General features: G+C 38.7%; 1 long non-coding RNA gene across 1 annotated transcript; it reads right to left on the minus strand.

Annotated features, from left to right (window-relative positions):
• Window positions 1-1144: 1144 nt before the first annotated feature.
• On the minus strand, window positions 1145-19834 carry LOC129784453 (uncharacterized). The gene is made up of 3 exons (XR_008747198.1): window positions 19616-19834; window positions 9280-9343; window positions 1145-1214 (listed from the first exon to the last, which is right to left on the minus strand). It is a non-coding gene; the product is annotated as an uncharacterized LOC129784453 (long non-coding RNA).
• Window positions 19835-22669: the final 2835 nt, after the last annotated feature.

Raw genomic sequence — 22669 nt, forward strand, 5'->3', positions numbered from 1 at the left:
TTCAAGAAAAAGAAGACCTAACAACCTGTCTTTTGAGCTTTTCTGTTAGCTATTCAAATTTATTATTTTTGTAAAAACACAGACTGCCTGCACTTCCAGGACCTCACAGAAAGCCCATCTCAGTTCGTTAGAAGGAAGGTTCTGATCCTAGACACCAAAAAGACTTCATGCAGGTAGCAACCAAGCTTGTAATAAGAAACACATTCTGGGGGATGTCCCAAGGACATCCTTTAGGCCTCTGTTGCCAGCAGATAATGTTCCTTCTGTGCCATAGCAAGGAAAAGGCGGCAGTACCAGCTGTGGCTGTTGCGTGCCTGGAAGCCTATTTGGGCATGTATCCTCCAACCACTACATCCCTCAGGAGGTGTAATTTGATTTGCATTCTGACTGGTCCTAACACGTTCAGAAGAGGTAAAGGAAAGTATGTGGCCCTGTGTTACTACACTGAGGATGCTAGTGAGACTTACTGCTGATTCTGAAGGAGAGCTGATACACTTTCAAAGCAGAAACTGTCAAAGTTGTGGCTCACAACAGGACATGAGGCTTTGACAGCCAGTTCTGTTCTGTTGATTCTCAATCAATCATAAGTGTTGATACAAGAAAAATGTATTTAGGAAAAGTGCATTTTCTGTCAAACAAGGAGCACAAGTATGATGGAGTTGAAATAAGATACTTGAATGTCTTAAATCTTTGCTGGAGTGTGGAAGTAAAGGAAGCACTAAACCAAATCTAAATGTGTTCTTTAATAGATTTTAATTATTTACTACTTGAAAATAAATTATTATGTTCAGAAAACTATGTGATGTTGATTGAATTGCATGAAATTATATAGTTAGGATATTTTATAGTGTCTCTGGTATAATTTGCTGGCTTTTAAGGTCATGAAATATTACCCTGAGCGCAAATATATCTCCTTATAACAATTTTTGGGGAAGGCAAGTGTCTTACATCTGACACAGGCAGATAGCATTTACCTGTTATATATGTACATACAAGACACTGATCTACTAAGGACAGACAGGAATTAGAGAGAGGTCCTGCTGTTGCCTAAACTCCCGAATTACCAAACTGGTTTAGTTAAACAAGAATATGCACAAAGTTTAGGTCAAGCTGATCCACCCCCTCCAGTTGTTAAATGACTCACCCTCTCAAGTACCCATCATCTCAAGTTGTCAAAACAGATGAATGAAAGGACTTCAAATCAAGGAGTGAATCTTGGGAAACAAAGAACAGATAATGATAAGAACACATAATTATGTAAATTATGCAGAAAGAAGCCCCCAAGTGAAAAAGTTCTGGCCACAAGAGGAGACAAGCTGAATCCTTAGAAAATTAGTTGAAAGTAGGACAAAGGTAATAGTGGTAATGGGAGATCGAGATCTCCAACTCCAATAACACACACACACCCTCCAAAGAGGGCAAACTCCCACCTCGGGAGCATGCATAGTTGGTAAAAAACTTCAGTAGTGCTATCTGAGGATACACACTGATCTGCATTAAAAGATAAAAACTTGTAACCAATCCAGTGCGTGAATGAAAATATGTAATGTACTATGAACATGCAAGTACTCTACTGTATATAATGTGTACCATCAAGTGAGTTGGTGTGCATGTTAGGGGGAAAGATCCCCCATGCACCCAGCACTGCAAAAAAACAATGTCGGCTTTTTAAACTATTATTTGGTTTGGAGAGTTTTCCTGGTTACAGGTTTTGGTAACACTGGGAAGATGTGACCTAGATGTGAACTAAATTTGCATTTACCAAGTTAGTGCAGCACCAAGCTCATGTCATAAACTTCATGAAAGTCAGTGTATACTTGTTTAAGTCTAGTACTGCTTAAATGTAGCTATACTTCTCTCTTACATCAGTTCCCACCAGCTCAGAGGAGCAACAGAAATAACTCACAGCTGACAAAACATGCCAGGAAAATCGCTGCTGATAAAAACTTGAACTTTTGTTCTGGTTTAAAAGCCTGGTCCAGAACCTGTGTAATGCAAGATGTCCAGGTATCCTCACTCCCTGCCAGCCAAAGCTCCTTCTTCCATAACAGGGATCACGGTGGTAAGAGATGGACTTTTCTGTAAGTCTCTTTCAGGCTTCATACAGTGCAAGAAAGGGTTTGTCTTTACAGCACAATTAAATCAAGCTGTGACTCCAAAATCTCCCTTTCCTTATACAATCCATATACAGCATATATGACAAAGGCTTCCAACTCAAGCTTGTAAGACGAGGGAACTAGATCAAATCAGCACAATTTGGTTGTTCACCCAGTCATTCTGTGTAGCATATTTCATTGTGGCTAAGGGCTGGTCTACGTCAGCTGGCAGGGGACGGAGTTCTCCCAAGTGAACTAGCAAGCTTCTGCCAATTGGAAAAAAAATCTTCCAAAAGGGCATTACATTCATTTCATGATTAGTTAAAGCAAAGGAACAAAAAGTTCATATGGTTGCATCTGTATGTCAGATGTCCTTTTTTAGACTTTGGCAGTCTTCCCACTGCTGTCCTACACTTTACTGTCTCACACCATGACCAGTCTGTCAGATTACCTAGCTGCCCTGTAAAGCACTAGAGTCAAGCTGACCAACTGCTAACTCACTGCTTTTAAAAGTTGGCATGATGCTCAGTGCACTCCACTGGTGGTCACACGCTGCTAAAAGCTGATTATCCTACTCAGCATCACAGAAATCATGCATCATGTAACAGCCTAGCACTAAGCAGAGATCCCAGATTTCTCTGACACCTGATAGAAAAAATTACTCTTCTTTAAAAGGTATCACTGTAGCACAAAGAGTTATGAACTATGAGTAAATAAAGGTAGGACAGGGTCTTTGCCTAGAGCATATCTTAGGTAATGTCAAAAAGAGGTGTAACTTTTTTAACAGTGCAGAAGAAGAAGAGGTGTTCTAATAATTGTGCAAGTCCTCATCCTTACTCTGGGTTGGACATTATGGAAAACATTGAGACACTGAAGATACCAGAACCAGAATTCTGATGAGCCAGAGATGAAAGTCAGAATGATTTTGCTATGAAGGAGCCAAAGAAGAGAGGAAGAGAGAGGGAGAGAGGGAGAGACTCCCAAGCTCAACAGGGTTATGAAGGAGAGCTGGCAGTACATCCTACGTTAAAGTATGCGAATGGACAATCTAAACAAAGACAGATCCTCTGTGTCTGACAGAGGGTACATTTTAGGCAGGTTTTAGTAAAGACTTTCTGAACCTGTTTGGCTCTGTCCCCATACTCTCACATGTATGCTGGGAAACTCACATCAGCAGCAATTATTTTCCTTCTGTTTTCAGATGCCACAGCCCTCAGCTGCATTAGCACTTTCCCCTCAGCTGTCCCCTTTCATTTGGCTGGCATTCAGGGCATACTCCTGCCCTCCAAGTGCCCTGTGTAAGGCTTCATATGACAAAGCAACAGAGGATAAGTTGGAAACCTCAACATCAGTGATGGATTAACGAACCTTTGGCAAACCTTTGTACCTTCTGTTCCAAGTGCAAGGCAAAGTCCTTTGATCTTTCCTTATCTACCATATTTATGTAGAAGCACGTAGACTGAAAGAGCAAACAAATAAATATAACCCCTCAGGTCCACCAAAACAAGTGACCTAATTGAAAAAGTTTTTCCTCCTAGAAGGAGAATCTGAGAATAAGCATGTAACAGATGTAGAAGGTATGTGGCTTAACGCACTAACAGAAGGCTCTCACATGCCACAGGGATGAATGTAGTCTGGCAGTCCAGAGAAAATGGAATTATCCTTAGTAGCATAACTGAATGTTACCTTTTGACATATACTATGGGTACGTACACCATATTTTTTATATACATACATATATATATATATATATGCTTGTTTCCTCTTTTCATTCATTTAAGGTGTGATTTTTCAAAGTTGCCTAAGTGACTTTCACACTTTAATTTAATTGAATTGCATAATTACTGAAGATGACAGCATGAGGCCAAACGCTGCCCTTGAAATCATTGACTTCTCTGGGAATTGTGTGTATTCAGAAGACCACAGGCTTTTGCAGAGGCTGAATCTGCAAAGTCTGCATAACTGTAGTAGTCTGGTCCAGTTGGAACTGGCCATCAGAATTATGCCTGCCCAGGGACTATTGACAAAGCCTTCAACATACACACCATTTGAAAAAAAATCCTTGACAGAAATGGTCCATTCTTCTCCAGATGTCTGTGCTGGGCTTTCCTTAACATTTATCTGTAATTATTTTAGGGCAGGTGTTCCATTGCAAACTAACAGAACTTCTTGATCTCTCTGTCATTCAGGTGGCAGTGCCATTTCCAAATCCCCACCAACCACAGTGGAGAAACACTGCCATGGGCTGGGATTGTGATCGTTCTAACACAGATCACTGAAGATTTCCTTCTGACCATCCAGCCAGGTAGCTTTAGCAGGTACCAGTCCGGAAGGCTTTTGTGCAGAAAGAGGTGGATGCCTTGTGATAGCTCCACCTGGATGAACTTTTCCTAAAGTTGCTTTACTGAGATGGGAAAACCAGTTGGAAAATCATCAGCTTTTGTTAGGAAAGGACAGTAATGTGGTCATGGCAACAGAAACCAATAGAAGGAAACAAGCACATTGTGCCTTGTATGTTGAGGGTACCACGTATCTACTTGTTTATGCACACCCTGACCTGCTTTAGCCACAATAACCACTTGAACATAAGCAGTTTACATCATAAATGTAGCTTGGCTGGACTCATTTTGATAGAAGAGAGTTAGTCATTGCTGGTAACCCTGAATGACTGATAGCTTCTCATACCACAAAGGGTGGTGATAAGCAGTTGTGGCATGAGCTACTGGTGGTATCTGCTTCCCATTGTGAACAGAACATAGCATCTCTCTATAGGCTTAAGAGCTAACCTGTTTAAAAGCAGAAAACCAATGGTAATGTTTTTTTTTCTTTTTTAATGTGAAATGTCAGAGCACAAAACTGATGCCAGTGCTCCTGTGAGCCAGTGGTGTTAGAATAAAGTGCAAAACCCCAGGTTATCTTACATTCTTGTGTGCCACAAAGATGGGGGAAAAGCTTCTAGCTTGTGAAGCATCTGGTAATAGCATTTGTGGAGTCTGAATGAGGAATCAAATCCCAGCCTCCTTTACTCATGTGAGTAGTTTTATGCTGAGCTATTCTTAAAATAATCATCAATTCCCACTCAGTGCTTTCCCCCATAAATTAGGTTTTATGATGGAAGAATTGAACAGGGGAAATTAACTTGCTTTTCAGTAACAGAAATTTATCAAGGCCACAGTTTTTACTGGGACAAAAACAATTCATTTAAGCCTTGTCAAGATTCCTAATTAAAAATCCTCTACTCCCAATTGCAACTTCCAAATACAGTGCTTAATTTGGAAGTTAATAATATTTCCACGCATTTCTGCTTCACTCTGCTTTAGCAGCTATGACTCTAGTCTGATAACAAGAGCACTGTACCCTAGCCAGCAGTAAGTGACTTCCCTCATTTCCGTGTAAAAATGAAACTTACTTTGTAGGAGGGGGGTGGGGAGGTTTGAAGCTGCATTTATTGTCTGAATTTCAGCTCTATTGTATGAGATAAGAAAGATCTGTCTCTTTTAGGCTTAGGCTAATGCATCAGATATTGCAGGCCTGAAGAGCTTTGACTTTTTATTGTGAATCAATCAGCCCCCACTAGGCTACCTGCTGCCTGGCAGGTCTCCATTGGTAAGTGTTTATGTGAACAGCTTGGATCACAGGTCACACTAATGGAATATCAAGCCTTCAACCAGCTAGCCCATGAGTAGACTTCAACTCTACTTTTCATTAGATGTGACTTGGAGGAGGTCTTTTCCTTCAAAGACTTTGGTAGTATAAACCTTCAGCATGTTCAAGGACCAGGAATATGAGTAAGATTATTCTGTTCTGTCATGGATGATTATGATTTCATAAGTAATCATTCAAGCCTATAGTAGTTTGGATTTTGTTATGCAAACTACATTATGAACTTGAAAGAAAATCAACTCTCAGCCTTCTCCAACATGTAACAGTTCATCTTCCTCTACTTACAGAGGAGTATTACAATGAAGAACTTGACATGTAACAAATCTGCAATAAGTCAAAACTCAACGTCTCTCTTAGATGTCTCAAAAATGTTTTATTTTCAAGCAACCCATATTCTGCCTTCATTATACATCAGTAACACCATTTCCCTACTGTCTCTGTTTGCCATTTGCCTCCTTGCTTATAGTCTGCGAGACAAGAGCATGCACGATATTGTTTGCTAATCGTACAATGATGGTCCCAAACATTTCTTTTCCTGTGCACTAGCAATTTCATTACCTCAGTAGCTAATATGTTGCCAGACTTGAGGATATCGCTTAAAAATAGACAGTTTTAGGGAGAGATCTGAGAGAGAAACAGAAGGAAACTTTTCTGATATTTATTGGGAAGGGGTTTCTAATCATGAGAGCTAGCACAGGAGAAAAACAAAAGGTGTGAGTTTTAAAAAAATCAGACTAGATAATATGGAGGATGTGATCCCTTCCTGACCACAAGGCTATCATTAAGTTTGACCTAAACCATATTTTCCAATAAAAAACTGAAAACCAGGCTTGACTTTCCTGATGTTTACAAGCACTTAAACAAAGAAGCTTGAAAAACCTTTTAAAAGGAGAACCAGCCTTTCTGTTTGTATTGTTATATGAGTTGGATATAAATATATCCAACAGTTAGAAAGCAACTTAGGAAATGACAGTGTAAACATTAAGGGGGAAAAGTCTCAGTACAATGATTTTGTCCCCTTTTTTAAGCTGAATTTAAATATTATTATTTGCCTTTGAAGTTTCAGAGGAATTTTATTGTACACCTCTCACTTAAACCACCTCAGGAATCATTAAGAGTCAAAACCAAGCTAAAACTAGGTACTAGTGAGACATTTTTTCTTTAATTGTTAAAAACTGGCCACATACCAGTTTATGAACTCAGAGATGCAATATGCAAATCACATGACTGACAAGGAACCCTCTCAGGACCTCCTTAGCTAATACTATGCATTGTCCCTTTGAGAGTCATTAAGAAACAAGATAAGAAAACTTCTCACATTGCTAGGACCTGGTCTAAAGGCACCAAAGCCAATACAAGTCTTTCCAATGGTCTCAGATCAGGCCATAACTCCCAAGATGGCACCATCTCTTGATTTTGGTGAACTATGATTCCTCAGCACTGTTGGCACACACTGTCACTGGCAAGGTCACATCAACCATGAAACACAGCAGCCAGCCTGCCTTTGGTGATATAAGAGAAATATCCAATGGGCTAATGTTTTTTGCAGTTACTGTTTGCACTTAATGCATAGGGAAAGAAAGGGAGAAGAATGAGTCTCAGCTCAGCCATTCTACCTGATATTCTCTGGGATGTATTTTTTCCCCTAGTTTAAATACTATACACTTTATATAGCAGGGGTTTTTACTTACTCTAATTAAATGATTCTTTTTTTTTTTTCCTTCTGCTCTGTAAATGCAAAAGAACAGATGTCTTGGCCTATTGAGGTGATATCACTTGAGTAATTAGGCTGATGTTGGGAGCCCACAGTTTGACCTTTTGTGTGTTGCAGTGCAGTTCTTAGGGATATAACTTTTGTTAGACAAAGTACAGTTGGACAGCTGTTATGAGAAAAATCATAACTGACAAGAACAGCAGAACTAACTTACAGAAGAGTACCCAGTGACTCACTAAAACTGAAAGAGCAAAAGATTACAACATTCCTTCCACCTCATAAAACTCATTCGCCTCAGCCCAAAGAGGGAGCAGAACAACTCTGCCTCTGGGGATACCTGACCTTGGAGGATCTCTAGGGATGTCTGGGACCAAAATCATGCAGCCCAAACCAGCACACTTAATGCCCTACTCCTCTGAACTGTTGACAACTGCTGCTCAGGTGAGCAGGCAAAGTGGAAGTAAAGATAATCCCATTTCTGTCACTTTGTAGTCTTCTATGCATTAATAATCACTCTTTCACAGAGACAATAAATAACCAAACTTCTTCATACAGATCTAATTATTGCATAGTATTTGATGCATGAGTTCATTCTGTCCTGGCCTAAACCACAATCATAGGAAATGCACTTTGAAACTCAATAGTCTCACTGAATTCATATTTATTGTGATCTGCATGAAAAAAAGCAGGACCACAGACAGGTTTGGAAAGTCTAGAAAGGGTTTAATTACCTGTTACAGCTATTCCAAAGCATTAAATAAATAAATGCAAACATTCTTCCTACGTATGAGATCCCATTAAAAAGAGCTCAAAAAGTCATTACTTCCTCTGTTGTTATTGTCATGGGGCTGGTGTCACAAATTTGGTTTCTCTGGACATACAGGTTTATCCTCTTGCCAGAGATGAAAGACTTATTGATACCAAAAGAGCTTTAAAAAAACCAAAATAATGCTCAAAAACTACACACAAACTTGCATTACTTGCATTTATAAAAAAAGCAAAAATATCTAGTTGCCATAAATTTTGTGAAATAATACATTTTCTGCTTTCAGACTTAAAACCTACACCTAACCACTCAGGTGCTCAGGAGGGCACTTAAAGTAAAGAACACATTAGCCTCATTTCTATATGAAGCAGGTGGTTTCTTCCACCTTCCCTCTGAAACATCTGGTGCTGGCTACATTCAGAGACAAGCTTGTGGAGTAGATTGATATGAAGTCTAATTTGCTGCGGCAAATCCTCTGGGACAAATTCCACCATAGTGTGCAGATGTACCATTACTCTGAAGTCAACAATGTTGCATCATTTATGTCATTATAGATTTGTCCCAGGTTGGTTTGGTCTGGGTTTTGAGGTCTTGTTGCTGTTCTTTTCCCCCTTTTTAAGTAGAATTTTACTGGATTTTAACAAACAAATATTCACAAAATTGTGTCTTCTTTAGCATATGGATATAGCGATGGGTTTTCTGTAAGGCTACTGAATGCAAACAGGGAAAACCACACCCTGTTTCAAGAGATGGTCACATTAGTCATATCAAGAAGTACAGTGCAGTACAATGGGCAGTGATCTTCTATATGCAAGTGCCTATTCTCTAGATCTAACAGCACAGTTATTGCTCCTGCACCAAGTGTTGCCAGGTCCTACAAACACAATTAATCATATTGTCTCCAGCTGTATTACTCAACATAAGGTACACTTCATCAGTAATGCTTTTGACCACCTGCAGACTGCCCTGGCAGTCAGTTCTTTTCCTTCCTTCATAAATGCATGTAGAATTGAATTTAAATCAGAAGCAGGGATTTTTACCTGGAAACAATTTGAGAACTTATGACCTGTGCACACAGGGAACCCACAGATGGTCCAGTAGGTCCTGGGAACAAATGGAGAAATGAGAGGAATTAATAGCCTTATCCTCATGTTCCTGTTCTCTGCTTTTGGGGAAGACACCTGTAGACTATTTGATTTCTTCTCCATTGAGAAGTGATTTATTTCTACTCAACACCTGGTAGAAAAGGTTGTGTTCGTGTTAGATTTAGCAACTACTGTTTTCCTCCATGGGAACTACAATCCTGTTTCTCACATGGCATTAAATAAACTTTTCCAAAAGTTAACAAAGCACTAATGGTCACACAAGTGCAGACCTTTGATTACATTTACATCAGGCAATGATAACACCACAAAAAGGGTGTCATGCAAAGGTAAACTTAGAAAACAGTGAGTTTGCGTAGTCAAGCTGGGGACAGACCTCTCATAACTGATAGTAAGTCTCCATGAATACAGTTGCAAGCTGTAGATACAATCAAACTACATTTTACTTTTATTTCAGGACTTAAAATGGATTCCCTCATGCACCCTGAATACAGCAAACACCAAGTATTCATTACAATCAATAGAGTGTATAATATTGTGACCTCTCAGCTGTAGCAAGATCTTTCACCCAGCAGAAATCATTCTGTGTGAAGGGCCCTTGAGCACAAATTAAATGAAAATAGACTGCAATCGAGGGAAATTATAGTCATAACTGCTGTAGAAATGAAGTCAACTCTTTCTCTGCATGATCACAGCAAACAGTGCAGATGCTCTCTGCTACCAGCATTGATGCAGCTGCCAAAATTCCTTCCTGCTAAAAGAGTTTTATTAAAATGCCTTTATCCTTAAGGGATGCATCATCAGTACTGTACAAAAACAAAGACAGAAACAAGCCTTAAAAGACAATAAGAGCCCAGGAACCAATTTGATGTACTAGTGCCATTATAATACAAATGAGTGTCTAATGACAGACATTACACTTCAGGTGTGAATACATACCCTGCCTACCTGATGTGTGTGGGGTTGTACAAAACACACTTAAAGGTCTCCTGCCCCAAGAAGGGTGACAGAATCACACTCTGAAAAACCCAAAACATATGCTTATTTAGAAAACCGAATGCTTTCTTTTTCCTGCCAACTGCTTCTTCACCATAGGTTTTACAGTAAATCATTTTTTCTCTATAAAGCTTATAAAAGCAAGTGATAGATCCTACAAAGTACTAAAGCATCGGAATTTAAGATAGCTTGACAATAGCCAAAGAGCTAAGAATGCAATGGAATCTGCTTGCCAATAGCCACCAACAGAAAATGCAAAATATTATTACTTATGACCATATTTATCAGAGAGAACTCACTAGCTGGTATAATGTACTACAGTCAATAAAAGATCATAGAAAGGGCAGACATACTGTTCTTCTAAGCAGAGACACCAACTTCAGGGCTTTAAGCCTCTAAACAGAAGAATGGGTTTAGTGGAGACTTTGAGCTCTCTAGGAGAATACATGGGCCTTTCATGAAGGTAGAAATCTCTGAGTTTCCTAAAAAAATAAATACAAAATGCACAATTTTCTTTTAGGACTAAAAGACCTTAAATGTAGATCACTGAAGGAACAACAGGTCACTTTATTTCAAAGGGAATAAGGGGGGAAAAAACCAACAAAAAAAAAACCTTTAGGAAATTATGGTCAAAAACTATTTAAGGATACTTTCTCTTTAAAAATATGCTTCATAAACATATGAATGAAATTAATCCTCCTTAAAGGCTAACTCCTAGTATATGTTAAAGATGAATTTACAGTGCTGAATTCTTAAAGAGAAAAATGCAAATTGCAACAAAACATGTTTTCTTAATTGAACTGCTTTCAACCATTTCCATCAATAACAAAGAGCATGCTCTGGGGACCAGGACAGAGGGATGACAGGCAAATAGTGAGAAGTCTGAACTGATCATCTCTAACATCACTTCAGGAATCCCTTTTCTTTCCATTCTGAAACTGTTAAAAGCTGAGAAGTGGGACAAAATGTCACAGAAAGGGAAACATCTCTTTTCCTCATTAAAAAAAATAATAATGCACAAACATACTATCTTTTTTATTTATGGCCTCAGCTCTTTATTGAGACAGCAAATATTTGTGCATATATATATGTGTGTGTGTGTGTGTGTGTGTGTATTCCCTCCCCTCCCCTTAAAAATTTTGGAAAAATGTAATGGGAAGTCAAATCACTATTTGTCATAGTCCTGGCTGAGTCCCTTTCATAGACAATCAATCTGCTGTAATTGGACCCAACAGTTGCATCCCACACGTTTCCAAGCCAGCTGGATCTGGCAATATTACAAATACTGTCTTTACTCTGGGTCTCTCCAGCAAATTTCTGGATACTGAAATTCTGTCTAAAGCCCTCTGCAAGGCATCCTTTAGTCCAACTGCCCAGGGCCCGAGACCAGTAATAAAACACAACTCAATTCTGCTGTTAGGCACGCTGTCTCAGAATTACACCTACCTGTAGCTGTTACGGTTCATGTTAAAAAAAAACAACAACAACAACCAAAACCCCACAGTCATTCAAAGGAATTTCCTACAGAAGTGTACTTTAATTTTAGCTAGTGCTAGAGCATTGCAATGTTTGCAAAAATAAACCACAAATACTTGAAAAAGTCTCTCTTGGGAGCATTTGGATTTGGTCTTTGTCCTCAAGAGAAGACAACAATCCGCTTGTTCCCCAGCTTCTTCAGCTGTCCAGAAGTAGGTTGGACATACCACCTTTTCTTTTATGATAGGTCTCCTTTACTGCATCAGAACACTATTCTTTTTCTTCTTCCTCTACTTGAAATTTTCCTGTCTGCCCCCTGCCTCCCCTTCTTTATCAGCAGCTGAGCAGGGGACACATGAAAATCGGTGATTCTGGTAGCAGAAGCCCTTTTATTCTACCACAGTGGAAACATTTGCTGAGACCTTGACTGGCCTCTTTCTGATTCCCAGATGCATTCTGCACTACAATAAAATGCATATTCTTCTCTACATTGAAGGTCACAATCATAAATGGTGCTCATAGAGCAAAATAAAATTCTTGTCCTGACAGGGGCATATTCCCCACACTGTCACACTATTGCTCCTACCTTTATGTACCAGAGAATCAACAGACTCTGTTGAAGGAAAGCTACTGTAGCAGGGTGTAAATAGCCTCCTGCAGCAGAGTCGAGCCCACACGCTAATCTAACATGGCTAGGCTGCCTCCAGTCCCCATCTCGGCTACCTGTGCTACATCTGTGTGGTGCTACCCAGGTGGCTTCTGACCATTAATCTACAGCTCCTCTTTGCTTTTGCTAGTCGGTGTTTATGGGAGCAGAATGTGCTTTGGATGCAATTAAAGAAGCATTTCTGTCTATGGGCTTGCAATTTAAAGTGATTGTTTTGTGCTAATGTTTCCTTACAAAGGGATCTAATAATTCATCAGTACAAAAACATAAACATGAAATTAAGGCATAAGGAGCCTCTCTAATGTAATGGTCCATGAAACAGATGACTTCACAAGATATTGTTATGGGTTTTCAGGCTAGAGAACACAGATACTCCTTCTTAAAACAAGAATACAATACTTATCCCTAGGCTCTTCATTTGTCAATTTCCTTCACAAATCCTTGTGCAGCTATAGTGTGAGTCCAGTCTAATTTTGAAACATATTGTAAACTGAACCTTGTCTCAAGCTGAGCTCTCCAGATCAGGTAGTGAGATCAACTCACTGAACATGCAAGCCTCCAGCTATACAATCAATCACAAAGTCAGGATTTCAGGCTGTGTGTATTTTAAATACAACACTGAAACTCGCTTAGCTACCTGACCTGTTGGTCCTAAAAGTGAATAGATCTGCTCAGCCAAACCCTGCTGACACAAGGAGATTCATTTAAATTAAAATAACCCTTTCTTCCTCTTCCCATCGGTTACTACCTAATAGATCAGCTTGTAAGACATAAACCAAAGAGCAAGTCAGAAACAATTAAGGAAGATTTTGTGCAGGCTCAGAGGTGGCCACACATGAGATCTGAGAATAGAATTCGGATAGATTGATCGCACCACAACTCAGGAAACCTGTAATCTTCACATCTTAATTTCTTTTCCCTCCCTCCTAACAAATCAGTTTCTTAAGATTAAGAATTGTATCTTATGAGTTACATACAAAATTTTTGCACCCTCTACTTACTATCTTCCAAGCCGTACCTTGTCATTTTCTTCTTTCAGATTGCTCAATATTCGCACCAATTTTCTCCATTCCTTGTTGCTGACTCTCAAGACACTTGCCATTAATTTGTTGCCTAAAGAAATTATTCTGGAAACCTTCTGAAATAACTCACTTGCTTGGTGCATAAAATTAGGCACTTCTACAATAAAGGATGCAACTTCATCAAACAGCTAAGTTCTAAACAGAATTACTTCAGTCTTGATTTTATGCCTTTAGGCACTATGCTGGCATGTAAAGCATTCATTAATAAAGCAAGTATAATTTGTACACCTAGAACAGTTCACTCTTCAATTGGGAAAAAAAGCATACCAAATGATTTGAGCTAAATTCTGAAGAATCCCTGGGAAAAGGGCCAAGTTGCAAAAAAATCCATTTCAGCACAAGACCAAAGAAAGCAAAGTAGAACAGGTTTTTGATGTTATCCTTTAGACAACTGTTGACCTACAGCAAAACAAATCATAACCACTTCTAACTAATCAGATTGCTGCCTTTTTCAGTCTTAGTGTTTCTTTATCTATGCAGATAAAAGGAGTTGATGCAATATTGGATTCCTTACTATGGTCACCTTATTCAACAACTTCAGAAAGAAGGTGACAGCATTATTTTCATATGCAATCAACAAAGCAATATTATCTGGGAATAAACATGCTTTACCTTAGGACAGAGGAGATCACATTACATTCTCCATGCCAGAATTAGTAAATCACTTCAGCTATCTGAGAAGTTTTGTTAGTTGACTGCTAAAGGGCAGTTTGCAATTTGCTTAAATGGAGTACAAACTTATTAAGCAGTTTCCTTATCTTATCTATAATATTAATGGGCTACTGTGTACGTGCACTAATGTCAAGTACTTCATTCTGGGAGATGGGGTATGGGAGGTGTCAGAGAGAAAGAAATTACATATATTTATGTATTAATATATTTTCATCTCAAGAAGCTGTATATAGGATCCTGTTAATATGTCAGCATTTTGACTTGGAATGAGTTTCAGCCTCATCTCTCTCCCGAAGCACTGGTTGTTTCTGGGGAATAGGAAGAAAAGGCCTATAAAATTCCTTCCAGGCTGAACAGCAAAACCAGCAAAAACAGCAGCTGCAGGAGGTATGAGTGGCTTTTTGGCAGAAAGGCATCCTGTCATGCATCAGACCCACACTCATTAGTATTAGTGAGCATTGCTGCAGTCAGAATTAACTATTATGCACAGCACTCAAAGATAATTTAGCCTGAAACAATAAGAAAGCATATGTATTTTAACATCAGAAGTAACGGTGTCATCAGCTCAGCTGCACACTTAATTTTTTTGAACAGAATACAAAACTAACCCCATGCAGAATGCCCTCCTATTAGTCTAGTTGAAGACTTCCAAGATACTAAATAGAAAATATAGCACAATCTTGTAATGGGGCAAAATAAAGAAAAGCCTGATGTGAAAAAAACAAAACCAAAACCATCATTATTTGAACCTACTTCTGCACAGCACTGAGCATATGCTGAACATTAAGCATTAGTAAGCATTAAGAGGTCTCATTAGCATTCAGGTAAGAGCTAACAGAATCAGGCCTTTAAAGAGAAGACACCTACAGAAAAGATCATAGCAGCATTTTTCATCAGTACATCTCAAAGCCCACATGAAAGAGGCTGGCATCATTATGCCCATTTTGCAGATAAGGAAATAGAGGCAAAAAGCTGTAAAGTACCTTCATCAAGACTTGACAAGCTACTATTACACCTAAAAATAGAATCCAGTTCTCTTAAATCCTCATCTAATCTAGTCACAAGCTTCCCAGGAGAAAAAGGAGACAGTTGTTCTTGGACAATGATAAAGACCTGACTTTTCAGAGGTGAAGCCAACAAGGGAGACAGATACTTGAAGCCTACAGGAAAAAAATGCTTGTACTTTTTTCCCTTCTTATAGCCAACACAGTTGCCAGATCAATAAGCAGCCTGGAGTGCTAAGACCACATTTCCTGGCCTGGTTTCGGATGGCATCCCAGACAAACAAATCCAACTGCCCCTAAAGGGTTGCTCTGAACTGAGTAGGAATCCCTTCGGGCAGAAAACTCACATGCACAGGACAAGATACAGGATCAAGATATAATAGCACGCTGAACTACTAATTTTAAAATGTTTAAATTTGCAATATCCCTTTAAATATAAACTATTTTCCATGTAGTCTTGACAGTAGTCTCATTAAATGCCAACAGATTGTTCTGTAATAAACAGAAGCTTAAAAAAGAATCACATTTCTATACCTTGAGATGTCATGAGTAACTGTTTTGCAACTTAGGAGTGCAGAGAATCTTTTTTTTATGATGCACTGACATAATATTTTACATTATAATTTTATTTCTTTTGTACCAAAATGTGTAGTTGTTCTATAACTTTCAAATGTTAATTGTATAATTGTCCTTTATGAGGATACAAGAAAGTCTTTTCAGATTCACCTTTTTTCATACATGCAGAATGATCACTCCCTTGTGTGCCTTAACAATGACAAACCTGAGGTATTTTTTTTCTTCTACGCTAAAAGTGATATACCATTCCTCTCATTAGAAATGTAAACATTTGGACTGAATAGAAGAACTGTAACCAACTAATGTTTTCAGAAGGTCACTTCCTGTGACCTACTGTCTAATCCTTCTCTAGGTGCACACATCACAATCTATTCCAAGCAAAGCTGCTGGTAATGCTGAGGTTACAGTTAATTAAATATATTGTTCTAAGACACTTTGGAATCCTTCATTCAAAGGCACTGTGCAATTTCAAATATTATTACATCCAACATCACTGTTATCAGCTACTATAACAATATAAATTACATTAACACAAGCTGCAGGCTTATCAGTGCAAACAAACTTAGATTTCAGAGGAGTCCTAAAATGAGATTCTGGTGTTGGGACAGAGGCAGGTGACTCAGCCATTAAAAATGCAGCACTGTCTCAGCTTTTTTTCTTTGCAACAAACCTTGGAGCCATACTGTGGGGTACATCTTGATTCCAACACAAAAACCCAAAGAAGTCAACAACTGTTTATCACCGCTCTTCACACAGTTCCAAGCTCATCGTAGCCACTAGCTTGGGAAACCACATGATGTCTGCATATTTGTGATATTCAAGCTGAAAATAATAGCAGGGCAAAATAAAAGCTTTTACATTAGTTTTATATTTGGAAATACCAAGGGAAAGAAAACAAGATGAGAACCAAGCTATTTACTTATGTACAAAAGAATGTGTATAGAGATCCATTTTTAGCAATAAGGTAAATTACAAACATTGGTTGTGTAAAAAAGCAGACAAGCATACCATACCATGTAAGTGCTGCAGTTTAGTGGCAATGTTGGTTTTAATCTAACAATTATTAATTACCTGATTTAATTATTAGTAGTTGCCTTGCATGCAGGGCTACAGTACAAACATGAACCAGAAGACTTTATTTCCTCTTTCTTTACATCCGCAGGTTCTAATTCCGTCTACTGTGGGGTTTTACACAATCGTAACACAAACGTTACTATTGCTAGATATGACAATAGCAGGATCAAATGACTTATTTTATTTGCTCATCTAGATTTTAAAAACTGCCAAAACACAAGTTTAATAGTTACTATCAAAGTAGTTACACCAGTGCAAACTTCTAGAGGTACGTGCACATACAACTTCCTGTGATGTAAAGCAAGGTATGTATTTAGAGATACAGTAGACTGATAGGAGGATTAAAACAGTGTAGCTTGAGTATGTGCACGTCAATGGACACAAATAGCTTCTATTTAATTTAGGCTAACAATTTAAAGTGATTTACTCAGGTACACAAAATAGGTTGTTTGGAAACTCTCAGAAATTGCCACACAGATATATTAAAATAAGGAAAGAGGCTACCACGTATCAGCTGATCTATGGCCACAGTCCATGTCAGCTTTCTTAACCTGTAACAAAAAGTGAGATAACCAAAGTTAGCTTAGCCACCGTCCCATGAAACCTAAACTAATTCAAGCAGTTTCTCATCTGTCTCGGACAGATGCACAGTCACTGTAGATTGGCTGATACGAGGTATCTTGTCAAGGCACTGCATTGGATGAGGAATGTGAGAACAGAGTAAAATTGGTCTGACTTCTGCACAAGGAAAATAACTAAATGACCAAACTAAAATGGGGTAAATTCCATGTTGTTCTAGTTGGTGCATTTTTCAGGGATCTATGTCAGCCTAAAATAAATGGTACTGGTGCCAATTTTCTTTACCTTGATGGAAACCTACAGAGCCGTCTATAAAATGTAGCAGTAGTTTAACTAAGGGTACATTTAAAATGATTAAATGTAACTCAATTCAAACCACTACATTTAAAGTAGGTGTATTTTCATTTGCCTTAAATTGATTAGGAATGGGTTGAAATTAAACTAATATATTCATAAATCAGAATGCTGGATCAGAATACTACAGCTATGCAGATATTTTCACCTGCAAGGTTGTTTAAAAACCCTATCTAACCCTCTCATCAGATAGGCCAAAATTAATACTGGTAAAGGTAGTAGAAGGTCCAATTAAAAGTCCTCTATTTGTTGCCAAGAAGCTCTCAATTGTGATAGTCTTTTGCACCTGCAAATGACCCAAAGGTGGAAACATTTGCATATGCAAGGTTATTATAACTATCTGATTTACTCCTGGCTGAAATTTAATCCTACCTGAGGAAATACTGCCAGGTAACCCAGAAAGAGTTAATTATTATCCTTGGAAGAAATTAAATATTTCTACAGCTTTAGCAATCCAAATTAAAAATGTAATACCTTTTACTCCTCAGACTCAAGGATTACAGCTAATTAGACTGAATCATAATACTCCCTTAAAACCAATACGTATCAAAAGAATTGTATTTAAAAGACTAGAAAAAACAACATAAAGAAAAAGTAACAAAATCAGTAAATTCTTCATGATTCTGCAAATCAGTATCAAAGGGTTTTCTGTCATCCTCTTTTAATGTCAAACTGTATGAAAGAGAATTTATCTACATTTTTTGAAGCAGGAACATCTCAAAAGAGATTTACCAGGTATATTGCTTTGGTTGGAAGTGCCAAAATATACAGAATAAATATTACTGTCCAAGATGTCTAATCTGATTTCTAAATAAAAGAAGTAATAGCCTGAGTTTCATCTATTACAGGAATCCCAATGGTCTGGAAATCACTCACACTAAAAGGACAGAGCAAAACATCTCAGCACAGGCAGGAATCAAGGCCTTGATCCAGGAATCTGCTCCCTGCTGTGACTACTTGAGGTCAATTAGAGTCAGGATCGACATGGGACCTGGTTTATTCAGAGCAGTTTGCAAGACAGGCCAAAAATCTAGAAGAAAACTTAAACAGAAATTCTTCTCACTGCAACAAAAAGCCTCTTCTACATTTTTTCAGTTTTCCATTTTTGTTGTTCCTTCTATATCTTGTTGTAAGATATTAGGAAGGCCAAGGTTTATTTTATTCTTAACATTTTTCATTAATAAAAAGGTGTATTACCAGTTTAAAAAAAACATTTAAAATAAATCATTTCACATGCACTACTAATATTCAGGATGACTTCATAAGTGGCCAAAACATTTCTAAAGGACTAAAAAATTTTAGGGGGAGGATTCCCCAAAAACCAGTCAACAAATTCGTTTTCTCTCCTAGACGCAAACTGCCAGATAACTTTTATTTTCATTTAAAAGTTTCTCAGCTTGTCCTTGTGGGTATAGGTGGTGTAAACTGGTGGTTATGGAGAAGGCTCATTCCAGGCTGTTGTGATTCAAGTGCTGGCACAGGTTCTAAAATAAAGCAACATTCTCAGTGCTATGATAAAGGCCAATCCTCCAACACTTCTGGTTTAGCTGCTATTGAAACTATTGCTGCTGTACAGGGTTAGTTAATCTCAGCAATTCATAGAAACCTTGGAAAATTTGCAGAGAAATTGAGAAATATCCCACTGTACTTAAAAATGCACTGTGTATCTACGTTTTCAATCCATTAGCTTAACAAAACAATCTATTACAAAAAATAGATCTGATTCACCAAAAAGCTTGTATGGTCTTCCTATTTTCACTGCATTAAGTGAAATGGAAAAGGCAGACACTTACCCCAGCAGGAAATAGCACTGAGGTACTTAATAAAGGAGTTTTAAAGCATCAGATCATCCCATCTGCTTCAGGTACTTCATAATCTATTCTGTTTCATCTAGTCACTACTCCACTGAGCCTCCTCTAACTTGTGTTTTTTGAATGCCTGTCTACCAAAGTAGACACCTGGTGTTTTAGCTTCACTCAAAATACTGGTTAAACTGTGGTCTCTGTGGCTCCTGCTGCAGCTGCAAATGAATCCTGGGCTAAAAAAAAAAAACCAGCACAGTTTTGTGTGGCACTCTCTGCCAGGGCACGTCACACACATTGCAACTCCTTGTGTTTACATGTGAAGACAAGGCTGACATAAGGATGCTCGGCTCCTTCACAGTTTGTGGCACTTGAGGACTCTGGCAATAGGAGTGGCAGGTATGTCAGTGTAATGACAAAATCTGAAAAGCTAGTTATTCTCCCTCCAGTACCTGCTGGTGCAGATGCCATTCTGAGTGACTGGCCATCAGACTCTTTCCTGAAAGGCAGATGTGAGGTGTTTCAGGACTATTGGTCCAAAAGTGACTGGAGCACTGATACAACCCTAGCACCTGGTAAGGCAGGAAAAACTACAGAACAGATTTTTACAGAAATCAGAGAGTTCTTTCACTTTGTGCCTATGCAGATCTTTGAAACTAGGACACTTGTAAAGACATTTATCTGTACTATAGCTCCAGCACAACTGAGATTAACAGCTGGCTTTCAGGTAAACATAGGCAATACTTCACTGTCTCCTCTTCTTTTGTCATTTGACCGGCAACTTTGACAGTGCACTTCCTTCAATTTGAACTTCCCTGCATCGCTGACACAACTGCAGCCTGGACTAGGTTGTATATTAGCATACTTGCAGGCCTTTGAAGACAGCTGCTACCCTTTCTCAATCTGTTCAGCAACTGATGTAATCATGACCAGCATGGCAACGCAGGTATGCCCATGCAGCGGAGTATATTCACCAACAGTAAGTGAAAATGGATCAATATGAGCATGGCTGTCAAAAAAAAAGTAATTCAAAGGATTTCTGAAGAAGTTGGAAGGAATTTAGTGAAGGGATGTAGCCACTCCATCTTTATATTCTTGAATGAGAACATGAAGAGACACAGCAGGGGCATACTTGTCAAGTGTGAAAGAAGTGAATCTCCCACAGGGCTCAAGGAATAGAGAAACCCTGACGCTGAATTAAGAAGAGAGGGGAAAGCACAGATGTCCAGATGAAGAGTCCCATGTGATTCCTTCAGCCAAGTGCAGTTGAGTTGTTGTGCTATGCCACAGAGGAAAAGGAGAACTGCTGTCAAGTCTTTCAGTAGTGATACAGAAAAAAACATAAAGAACCACCTTTTTCCTTAAAGTTTCACTTTCTAGTTCTCATCTGCAACACTGTGACTGCACTGCCTGCAAACACAACACAGGGACCTCTCTTGCTCTTTTTTTCCCCCCTGTAGTCAGTAATTTCAGCCTTTCCCTGAGGCGCCACTGAACTCTAAAACTCAAGGAAGAATTTAGTCAGCAAGTGGGTAGGAGTACAAAGGAAAGAAGGGGGAAGAGAAGGCAAACAAGCAGGTAAATGTCAAACCAAACAAGCAAAGGAATCTATAGCACTAATATTAAAGCAGCAGAAGCCACAATGGCTGAGAACCTTAGGATGATGTGATTTACTTTCATGCCTTAGGACATTCAGTTCCACATAACCCACTGTCAAAGTCAATTATAAATATTACAGTATCTGCTACTGGAACTGATCCAGTACATTCAGAAGAACATATCAAATGCACATGAGCACTTAATGACAAGGATTTATACCAAGATACAATCAAAATGAACGAGCTGTACAAAAAAGCAAACCAAAGCTAGGTTGCTTGTGTCTCTCTGTTTTCAATATCTGCACTTGATTTTTCAAGGGATTATTTTAAACTAACTTTCTTCAAACATAACAGCATTAGGAAACAAAGGACAAAAGATTTTTTTTAACGCTGGCCCATAAAGTTATTTTCATAAGCCTATGTTAATATATAGAAATAGACATAATTATTAGATTTTTAAAACAGAGCTTGGAACTTTCTGCTGAAATCAGTAACACCATCTATTTCTCTTGGGTTTATCACTACTGAGAGGATGATCCACTTTTGAATATGATGAAGTACTGCTATTTGAAGAAGGAAATTGTGCTGGTAGGCATAGGGAAGTGCTGTGAAGAGTTTGAAATCAGACTACAGTCTCTTTTTGTCAAAGATATACAGGCAGAACTGTTTATTTAGAATTGCAACTGCTCCATGGATTTTTCCCAGTTTTAGGGCAGACAGGTGAGTAATGATTTTTATTATATCTCTTGGCTAAGAAACACCAGCCAGTTCTGGCAAAAAAGGACTTCAGCCATATTTATTTCTGTCTTTGCCCTTTCTTGACTTGTGTGCAATCGCCATGTACTTCAGCACAAAGCCTCTTAACATTTTGGAAATTCCAGCTGGCGCAGAGCAGAGCAGCATGTGCCCTCAGAAACACATGCTGCTGTGAGCGCCTCAGATCTATTCTCCTCACTTGAATGTGGCTTCCTAACAGGCAACAAATGAAATTCTAGTTCCACCAGATGGCAGGGTGTCTAAAAGATCAACAAAACCTCCAAAATGAACATTATGACCAACATAATCCCACGGCCCAAGCCTGCACTATGGGAGCTGCCCAAACCTCAGAACACAACTACAGGTTAACCTTCTCTTCTTCTAGCATTAACACACAACTGTAGAAGAAGTATATATTTTAACCTTAAATTCCATTGCACATATTCTTCCTCCTAAGAAACCATGGGGTGGGCAGTACAGTCAGGCAGCCTGTACGCTGCCATGTGACCAGGAAGTATAAAGGCCATACCTAGTGGTGACATGGGTGGGAAAGGACTAGTGGATTGCTTAGCACACTCTCATCTGGTGTATAAACCCAGCAGAGGTAAACAAAATTCCTAGGAGGGGCACAGAAGTGCATTCATCACAAGAATCACTCGATCCTACTGTAAAATCAGAAAGTAAGAGAGGA

The sequence above is a fragment of the Falco peregrinus genome, chromosome 5 (assembly GCF_023634155.1).
Source record: "Falco peregrinus isolate bFalPer1 chromosome 5, bFalPer1.pri, whole genome shotgun sequence".
NCBI lineage: Eukaryota > Metazoa > Chordata > Aves > Falconiformes > Falconidae > Falco > Falco peregrinus.